This window comes from Cynara cardunculus (assembly GCF_001531365.2).
Source record: "Cynara cardunculus var. scolymus isolate 2C chromosome LG 16, CcrdV1, whole genome shotgun sequence".
NCBI lineage: Eukaryota > Viridiplantae > Streptophyta > Magnoliopsida > Asterales > Asteraceae > Cynara > Cynara cardunculus.
This window is the reverse complement of record NC_037543.1, coordinates 21,651,981-21,663,351: the sequence shown is the minus strand read 5'-3', so window position 1 is coordinate 21,663,351 and position 11,371 is coordinate 21,651,981. Positions and strand designations below refer to the sequence as shown.

Below are 11,371 nucleotides of genomic sequence, written 5' to 3'. Positions count from 1 at the left end.
AACACGAGTCTGAGAGGAGAAACGTTGAATCCTGGAGAAAGGCACTTGCGGATGCAGGGAACCTATCTGGACATGTCGCCAATGGGTAATCTTATTTTTAAAATATAATTAGTGCTTCACAATTATACTTGTAATATAAGCTTTCAAAGGATAAACCCAAATCCTTTCATGATAAGTCCCATGTTTTTAGAGAACAATTACAACCCAATATTCCATACAATTATAAAAATCCACTAAAAAATCTATATTTAAGTGGTAGTGTAGATTTAAGACGAAGAAGGAAAATGCATGATAAAGATTAGGTTGTCATATAAATGTTACAAATGTTCTATTGGATTAATGAAAGGGAGATTGAATAACATAGACATTTTACTCAATAAAACTCATTTTCTAGCCATTTTTTCATCAATGTTTCCAAAATATCATCAATTCCGTAAGTGAGGCCCCACATTCCCCAATAATTCAGAAATTGGGTCAAACTTGAGGAGTCGATGAGTCACTTGCAGAGCCGAACAAACCAACTATTGATCAATGACCTCTTTTTTATTTTATTTTTAATTATTGTTAATAGGAAAACGTACATTCCCCAAGTTACAGCTTTTACCACTTGCAGAATTAATGATATTATGGAAACTTTGATGAAAAAATAGCTAAAAATGAATTTTGTCGAATAAAGTGGTTATTTTGGTCCGTTTCCCTTTATGAAATCTAAAAGGTACTTATGTGCCATTTACCCAAATGCTTACGCGGGTAAGCGCTTACGTGTTGCAGTAGTTAACACTATGATTTATTTTACCGGGTAAGATTGTTGTACATCAAAACAGTATAAGACTTCATCCTTATCATTGCTCTTACCAGGTAAGATTCTCGGCCCTTGCCATTTTCATCCGATAAGAAAAATTGCCCACTAAGCACTTACCGGTAAACGTTTAGTAAACGGACCCTTAGACTCATTTTCCTTGTTTAATGGTTTTTTCTCTATTAGAGCATCTCTTAATTATCTTTGTATATCCAATGTCCAGGCCCGAGACATTATTCATCAAAAATATTGTTAAAGAAATTTCAAAAAGATTGTGTACGTCAATTCCAAGTGACAATCAAGACCTGATTGGAATGGAGGATCGCTTGCAAGATTTTAAATCAAAGTTAGCAATCGATTCACAAGGTGTGCTGATGGTTGGAATATGGGGGCTTGGTGGTGGTGGTAAGACTACTCTTGCACGTGCTGTTTATGATCAAATCTCCAGCAAGTTCGATGGTTTCTGCTTTATGAGTAACGTTCGGGAAGAATCACGCAGGCATGGTTTGAAAGAATTGCAAAAAGAAATTCTCTCATGTGTTTTGAAACAAAAAAAGGAGGAAGTAGATGGAGATGTAAGCAGGTTGATAGAGAGTAAGCTTCGTCGTAAAAAGGTCTTGCTGGTTCTTGATGATGTCGATGATGCTAACCAGCTAGAGGAATTGGCTGGATCACGTGATTGGTTTAATGAAGGAAGTAGAATTATAATCACAACAAGAGATCAACATATACTGAATACTCATGGAGTAAATGTGATATACGATATTAGCTTGTTAAGTCATGACGAGGCTATGAAGCTCTTTAGCAAACGTGCACTTGCACATGGTAACCGTGTAGAAGATTATGATAGTCTTTCGAAAGAGGTTGTTTCTTATGCTCATGGACTCCCGTTAGCACTTAAGGTTTTGGGTTCACTTCTTTGTGACAAAGACAAGAGTGAGTGGGTGAGCGCCTTGGCCAGACTAAAAGAKATCCCTGAAGATGACATATTGGAAACGCTAAAAATTAGCTATGATGGACTTAAAGCCAAGGAGAAAGAGTTGTTCCTAGATATTGCATGTTTTTTTAGGGGAAAAAGGAACCCTGATGAGCGATGGATGATACTCGAAGCTTGYGGTTTTCACCCTAAAATAGGGGTAAGGGTGCTGATACAAAAGGCTCTCATAACTATGACAAAAGAAGGATGGTTTGATATGCATGATCTGATACAAGAAATGGGACACTACATCGTTCGAGGAAAAAACCCCCGAAATCCAGAAAAACACAGCAGGGTTTGGAAGTGGGGGGATGTTTTAAAAATATGTGCTACGTCGACTGTAATGTTTAAGCTATCCTCGTACATAAGTTATATATGCCATGAATGATATATGTATACCCATAAAGATATACCCCTAAATCAACCCTAACACCATTTTATTTCTCTATCACAGAAAAATGGCAGGATTGAAGCACTAAGAACTGAGTTTATGTGGAAGCAAACGGAGGAAGTGAAGGCGACTTATCGTAATCTTCCTTGTGCTGTTGCAAAGATGAAGAAACTTCGGTGGCTTTCTTGCTATGGGTATCCAGCAACTTCATTGTCAGGAAATTTTCAATCAACGAGCCTATTTTATCTAGGGTTGGAATGGAGCTCGCTAAAGCAACTTTGGGAGGGTTATAAGGTAATTCTTATGGTTTATCTGATTAATCAAAGCGGATGATAAATTATTAATATCAGTAATTTGAAGAATATAGTCTATTTACTTATATGAATGGTGTAAAAAGTTGATGTGGTTGAATATCGGTGTCCTTAGGCAACTTTATATAAGCTTTTAATTACTAAGCAATGATATTTGTGTTCTATTTTAAATATAATTTAGTTTTAAGTTTCCTAAAAGAACTAAATGCTATTCATAATTATAAATGCTCTTAAGAATTATAAAGTAGTGACTAAGGCATTCCGTTGTAATAAAAAGTGATTTTATTGTGTTAGTTTATATATCAAACCGATTGTGTATTTTTAATAGGTGGTTTTTTTCCAACATTTTGCAAAACTTGGAAGAGGATGTTGCCCCGAGTTTGATACATGCCCCATTTTAATTTGTTTTTGGAATAATATAATTAATTTGTATTAGTTACTTTCTATCTTTGTGTGTCCTAGCTTCTCAACATTCTGTGCTACTAAAAAAGTATTTTGCCATCGTTCACTTGTGTGTAATTGTATACAACAGCATCTGCCAAATTTGAAAGTGCTCAACCTCAGTCATTCCAGACAACTTATCACGACACCAGATTTTGACGGACTTCCATGTCTTGAAAGAATAAAACTTGACCATTGTGTCAATTTAACAGATGTTCATCCATCAATTGGATATCATGAAAGGCTTATTTACGTGGATATGAGTTATTGTGCCCGCCTTAAAACGTTTCCACCCATCAGAGGGATGAAAAAGTTGGAGACTCTTATTCTCTCTTATTGCCGTCAACTTTGCATGTTCCCGGAGATCCAAACAAACATGGATAACATGGTAGAGCTTTCTTTGGACAGAACTGGAATAAAAGTTGTACCCTCGTCATTCGAAAAGTATTGTACCAACCTTCTTTCTCTTGATTTGGGAGATTGCAAAAGTCTAGAGAGTATTGAAGGCAACTTCCATCACTTAAAACATTTGAAAAAAATTTCTATCGCTAGATGTAAAAAGCTTAAGATACCACCAGAGGGCCTCTTTGATGTAACTTGTTTAGAGGTGCTTAATTTATTTGGTACATCCTTCAAGAATCTTCACCCAAGCATCGTAAGCATGAAGTTTCTTAGTTTTCCACCTTTCTTAAGAAGGTTGCGTCTTGGCTCGTGCGATTGGATAAATGGAGACATCTCGTCTGTTTTTTGCGTGTTATCCAACCTACAAGTATTAAATCTACAACAAAATGATTTTTCACGATTGCGTTGCAGCCTCTTGCAACTCTGTAGTCTCAAAGTGCTCAACCTGTCATATTGCTATTACCTTGTAGAATTACCAGATCTCCCATCAAGCATAGCTGTTCTCCGAGCATATAGGTGCAAAAACCTTAAACTTCTAGATCTTCCAACAGATCTTAAATGGTTGTGGAGAATCACACTTCCAATGAATTGTATATTGGGTGATGTAGAGAGAAAAGTACAATCCATGCTTCAGGTATGACTCTGTATGTCTTGTTGTTGAATTTTAGTATTAATTAATTTGTATATGTAGACTAAAACAAAATAATATTCATCATGATAGGGAAATTCCATTTATGATAACTCCATCAGTCTCTCTTTCCATGGTGATAACATTCGATTAGAAGACTTTGCAAGGAGAAGATTGATGTTAGAGCTTCCAAGGAACTGGTACAACGAATTCGGTGGATTCTTAATATGCTTTAAAGTTGAAGGGATGTTTGGCAACATATATAATGTAATTACTATTGAGGACGTAATGGGTAGGGAAAATGAAGATGTTTTGGAGGTGTCTGATGGAACTCCCAAGGAGACAGGGGATGAGGTATACAGGTGCTATATATATATATCCTTCGGTTCATTGAGGCATACCTCATGGTGGAAGTCAACACACACTACCATTTCATTTTCCATACAAAGAGGTACTTACGTAAAAGTCGAACTTGTTCCTAGAAGTAAAGGTGATCCAATAGAAAGAGTCAAACATACAACAAACTCCTTTGAGTTTTGGGACGAAGAACCTATTGAGATCACACATGATTCAAAATCTTGTATCAAGATTAACTGGCAGCATCTTAATGTGTATTCCTCTTATTGATTTATGAATACTGAAAATATCTAACCTTGCTGGAAGGCATCTTTGCATTTTTTTTTTCCCTTTCTCCTTAATTTCTCTGAAACTTACTTGATTTCTTAACAAATCATGCATCGTTTTAACTTTCAATTAGAAAATAAAACCATGTTTCTGCATTTAAATTAAAACAACAAATAACACTTCAAAATATTCATCAACAAGAAGAATATTTATGTCAATTTATGTTAGAAATATTTTAGGTTTATATATATGTATATTAGTTGTCTACCCGCGTAATGCGGCGGGTTGCAAAATTTAACTATAGAAGACAAAAAAACTTCTTTTTGCATGAATACGAGATCCCGATAATAATTCAAGTAGTTTTGATAGCAATCTCATAATTTGACCGGAGTCGAGGATCGAATCCAAGGAGGAATAAAAATTCACTTGTGGCCACGGAGGTTCAATTGTGGTGACTCCGGACTACTCGAGAAGCGGGTGGTCGCCATGGATTAGTCGGCTCACATAATGATTTTGATATCAAGTTTAATAAAAAAACTCTCTTAATCTTTTATCAGCCTTGCACTTCTTGATATTCGGATAATACTTTTCTATTAAGCAAACTTTCATAAAATAATTATTTGACTAAGAGGTTGTTTACCAAATGCTCATCCAGGTAAACATTTACCAAGTCGTATTACCTCACTCGGTAAGTACAAAAACAAGGACCGATAATCTTACCTAGCAAGTGAGGGCGACGACTCTTGCCATGGTTGTGCATAGGATACCGATAAGTTAGTGATAGTGTTGAATTTTATGGTAAATGTTTATCCGGGTAAGCATTTGGTAAACGGCCTCTAAATATTTTCCGTACTAAACATTTTTCACACAAACCATACAAATCAACCGATTAGATCAGACAAAGGCTTAAATAATTTGACAAAATTTGTTCAATGCAAGTGTCAAGACAACTCCACTTTATCAAGGGATTTTTGGGCTGAAATTCCCAAAGGATGTCCTTGTCAAGTGTTGGGACAGATACACCACAAGGGATGTAGACATCACCTGATCGTTTTGCAAAAGTCTTCAGAGGCCTCTAAATTACATGAATTGAAGATAAAAAGTACACATGGACTATAGTCAGGAACCATCAAATAGATTAATGCATTTTTTTATAACAACTTTGAAGTCACCAACAAGTAAAAACAAATATTACAGACCTGAATGCCATCAAATATATTCCTCTTGTTGCTTTATTAATAGTGAAAATCTCTAACTTTGCTGGAAGGCTATGCATCTTTGCAGAACCTTGTTAAATCTTAGCATTTTTTCCCTTTCTCCTTAATTTCTCTGAAACCTACATCATTTCTTAACGTGTTTTGCATCGTTTTAACATTCATTTAGATAACAAAACCATGTTTCTGCATTTAGGTTTATTTGTTTTTCTTTTTTCGAGGAGACCTGATAAAAAACACCACCTAAAACCATCTCCAACACATTATCGCGAATCCTGATTTCGTGATTTCCTAATTTAGGGATTTGGGCATTGATCCGATTTCATTTCTTTAATGTATGCTTTCCATTTTGCGAATCGGCAAATTATTTATCTGTTATTTATGATTATACGTAAAAGAGGATTATCTTGAAAGTTTGTTGCAATATATGAAAACGGGAAAAATGCAAGGCTTCTCCTTGTTTGATGGATCAATTAATATGAGATATCGTGATCGATTTTCTTCATTTGAGGAATTAATTTATTTAATTTTGAATCAATTAGTGTTCATATTATATGAATTTGGTTTATTTATTCGTGCCTCCTTTGTTAGACCTTTAAAATGTGGTGGGGTTGCAAATGCATCGTGTTTAAATTAATAGACAAGTTGCAGGAAATTTCCTCTAAAATGTGGTGGAGCAAACGCGTAGTCTCACATCTCATATCATCAATTCACATCCATNAGGAAATTTCCTCTAAAATGTGGTGGAGCAAACGCGTAGTCTCACATCTCATATCATCAATTCACATCCATCTCTCTTCTTCAACCTTTTCCAAGTATCAATATTAAACAAACTAACCATTCGATGGCATCTTCATCGTCGTCTTTTCACTCCACTCCTCCCACCTCTTGGAAATATGACGTTTTTCTCAGTTTTAGAGGCACAGACACTCGCTACACCTTTGTGGATCATCTTTATACAACTCTTGTACAACAAGGAATCGGCACTTTCAAGGATGATGAAGAACTTCCTCGGGGCGAAACCATCCGTCCATCACTTTTGAAGGCTATTGGAGACTCACAGATTGCTGTCGTTGTATTCTCTGAAAACTATGCCCATTCTTCTTGGTGCTTGCAAGAACTTGAACATATTATGAAATGCAAGGTTGAGAGAGACCAAATTGTTATTCCCATATTTTATCATGTTGAACCCTCGGAAATTCGAAATCAAAAAAGGAAATATGGAGAAGCATTTTCCACACACGAGTCAGAGAAGAAAAACGTTGAATCTTGGAGAAAAGCACTTACGGAAGCAGGGCACCTATCCGGACATGTCCCTTATGGGTAATCTTATTTTTTTTCATTCTAAAAATATAATTAATGCTTAAGGTGTTTGTAGTTTACAAGACAATTATACTTGCATCATATAAGCTTCCAAATGATAATTAAAGCCAAACCTTTCATATTAATCCCATATTTCTAGAGAATGTACAACTACAACCCATCCATACAAAGTATAAAAAACCAAGTAAAAACTCTAATTGGAGCATCTGTTATTTATTTTTGTATATCCAATGTCCAGGCCCGAGACAATATTCATCAAAAACATTGTTAAAGAAATTGTAGAAAGATTGTGTATAGCAATTCCAAGCGACAATGAAGACCTGATTGGAATGGAGAATCGCCTACAAGATTTGAAATCAAAGTTAGCAATTGATTCACAAGGTGTGCTGATGGTTGGAATATGGGGGCTTGGTGGTGGTGGTAAGACTACTCTTGCATATGCTATTTATGATGAAATCTCTAGTAAGTTTGATGGTTGCTGCTTTGTGAAAAACATTCGGGAAGAATCACGCAAGCATGGTTTGGAGGAATTGCAAAAAGAAATTCTCTCACGTACTTTGAGGCCAAAAAAAGAGGATTTAGTTGGAGATGTAAGAAAGTTGATAAAGAGTAGGCTTCGTCATAAAAAGGTCTTGTTGGTTCTTGATGATGTCGATGATGCTAACCAGCTAAAGGCGTTGGCTTCACATGATTGGTTTAATGAAGGAAGCAGAATTATAATCACAACTAGAGATCAACATTTATTGAAAGTTCGCGAAGTAAATGTGATATACGATATTAGCTTGTTAAATGATGATGAAGCCATGAAGCTATTTAGCAAGCATGCACTTGGGCATGATAACCGTATAGAAGATTATGATAGTCTTTCGAAAGAGGTTGTTTCTTATGGTGGTGGGCTCCCATTAGCACTTAAAGTTATGGGTTCGTTTCTTTGTGACAAAGACGAGAGTGAGTGGGTAAGCGCCTTGGCCAGACTAAAAGATATCCCAGATGGTAAAATTGTGGAAAAACTAAAAATTAGCTATGATGGACTTGAACCCCTTGTGAAAGAGTTGTTCCTAGAAATTGCATGTTTTTTAGGAGAAAAGAGAAAGTTGAGGCAACGGTGATACTTAAAGCTTGTGGTTTACACCCTGATATAGGAGTAAAGGAACTAATACAAAAGGCTCTCATAACTGTGACAGAAGAAGGAAGGTTTGATATGCATGATCTGATACAAGAAATGGGACATTGCGTCGTTCGAGAGAAAGACCCCCAAAATCCTGAAAAACACAGTAGGGTTTGGTGGCGGGAGGATGTTGTAACGATATGTGCTCAGCTAGAAGAGGCAAGGACCATAATGTTTAATCTAGCCATGTATATAAGTTATATATGCATATATGTATACCATAAAGATAATACTTTAAATCAACCCTAACACCATTTTGTCCCTCTATCACAAGAAAATCACTGGATTGAAGCATTAGAAGTTCGGGGTACGTGGGAACTGGAACGTAGGACATGGGGGGAGGTTCCATGTAGTTTTCCTCATGCTGTTGCAAACATGAAGGAACTTCGRTGGATTTCTTGCTTTGGATATCCAGCAACTTCATTGCCAAGAAATTTTCAACCAACTAAGCTTTCTTATCTACGATTGGATTCATTCTTTCTAGAGCAACTTTGGGAGGGTGAAAAGGTAACTCTTTTTGTTTTTCTTATTAAGTGGATGATAAATTATACATATGACTAATGTATAGAATATATTCTATTTACTTATATGAAGGGGGTAGAATATGATGTTAACGTGATTAGAATATATAAGTAGCTAAGTGTGACCCTTTTTACATCTAATTTAGTTTAAAATTTCCTAGAAGAACTAAATGTTAAGAGTCGACAAGCATTGAATTCTTAGTTTTGAAGTTACATTTGAATGATACATGGCCCATTTTTATTTGTTTTTGGAATAATATAATTAATTTCTGTTACTTTCTTTCTATCTTTCTGTATCCTAGCTTCTAAACACTCTATGCTACTAAAAGATATTTTGACATTATTGACTTGTGTATAATTGTATACGACATCATCTAACAAATTTGAAAGTGCTCGACCTCACTGGTTGCCTAAACCTTATTAGGACACCAGATTTTCACGGACTTCCACGTCTTGAAAGAATAATACTCAACACTTGTCACAAGTTAACAGATGTTCATCCATCACTTGGATATCATGAAAGGATTATTTCCGTGGACATGTCATATTGTACGAGCCTTAAAATGTTTCCACCCATCAGAGGGATGAAAAAGTTGGAGACTCTTGTTCTCTCTTGGTGCTCTCAACTTTGCATGTTCCCAGAGATCCAAATGAACATGGATAACATGGTAGAGCTTTCTTTGGTGGGAACTAGAATAAAAGTTGTACCCTCGTCAATCGGAAAATATTGTACCAACCTTCTTTCTTTTGATTTGCTATGTTGCGAAAGTCTAAAGAATATTGAAGGCAACTTCCATAGCTTAAAACATTTGAAAGTGTTTCATATCCAAGGTTGTAGAGAGCTTAAGATACCAGCAGAGGGCCTCTTTGATCTAAAAGGTTGTTTAGAGGTGCTTAATTTATATAATACATCTTTCAAGAATCTTCAACCAGGCATCGCAAGCATGAAATTTCTTGGTTTTCCACCTTCCTTGAGAAGGTTGGGTCTTGGTTCGTGCAATTTAATAAGTGGAGACATCTCAGCTATTCTTTGCGAATTATCCAACCTACTAGTATTAGACCTACAAGAAAATAATTTATCACGATTGCGTTGCAGTAGCCTCTTGCAACTTCGTGGTCTAAAATTCCTCGACTTATCATTTTGTAGTAACCTTGTAGAATTACCAGATCTCCCATCAAGCATAGCTGTTCTCCGAGCATATGGGTGCAACAAGCTTAAAATTGTAGATCTTCCAATAAATCTTAAATGGTTGTGGAGAATCTCATTTTYAATGAAGAGTATATCRGGTGATGTTCAYAGAAAAGTACAATCGATGCTTCAGGTATGACTCTTTATATCTTCTTGTTGAATTTCAATATTAATTAATTTGTATAGGTAGACTGAAACAAAATAATATTCATCGTGATAGGGAAAAGATAACTTCATCAGTCTCTTTTTTGATGCCGAAAACATTCCAACAAGAGACTTTGCAAGGAGAAGATTAATGTTAGAGCTTCCAAGGAATTGGAACAATGAATTCAGTGGATTCTTAATATGCATTAAAGTTGCTGGGATTTTTGCTGGCAAGTCTGATGTAATTACTATCGAGGACGTAATGGGTTGGGAAAATGAAGATGTGTTTGATGGAACTCCCAAGGAGACTTACGATGACTATGCATATGCTATGTATATATATCCTTCAATTCATTGAGGCATACCTCATGGTGGAAGTGGAAGTGGAAGTGGAAGTGGAAGTCAACACACGCTACCATTTCATTTTCCATAAAAGCACATGCTTACTTAATTTACAACATATACTCTTGCTTAAAATAAACAGCTTCATGTGTAATTTTTAACATCTTTTTAGCAACATACATGAGTTGTTAGTGTTTTACTTGTTTGATCTTCTCAACTTTAATCTCTATAATTTTTAAAAAAAATTAAGTAATAGATTATTTACTTATTTGTTAAACAGATAAGGTTATAGATTATTGTGAACTGAGATTTAATTATTAATTTAAATTGAATATATAAATTTTGCATGGGTTGTTTGCAGTTGGTGAATGGTTTGGTGCATGATGATTAAGTGATCAGAATGATTAAAAGACTCTAATGATATAGTGGAAGCTGAAATACAATTGTTTGGTAACTTTTTACAACAAAATATACAATATATAGTGCAAGCTGAATGATTAAGGGAGACCCAATATACAAAATCATTCAGAAGGTTTTAAAACCATTAAGAGAGATTTTTCTTTTGTCAAACAAAATTCATCTCTTAACAGTTCAGAAGATGCCTATTAATGAAATTATTAATAAGTAAACAGACAACCTCTTAATATGAGATATCGTAATCGATTTTCTTCACTTGAGGAATTAATGCATATAATTCTGAATCAATTAATTTATTTAATTTCGAATTAATTAATTCCATTTTGCATGGAATTTATTTAATCAATTAATTAATCTATGCTTTATATTCCGTGTCGTATGCTCATAATGGTTGATTTAATTAATTAATTTATGCTTTATATCTTCCTCTAAAATGTGGTGGGGCTGCAAACGCATCTTGTTTAAATTAATAGACAAGTTG

General features: G+C 35.2%; 1 pseudogene; it reads left to right on the top strand.

Moving 5' to 3' along the window:
• The window catches only part of LOC112529121, a 24,372-nt pseudogene that overhangs the window by 588 nt on the left and 12,413 nt on the right, over positions 1–11,371 (top strand).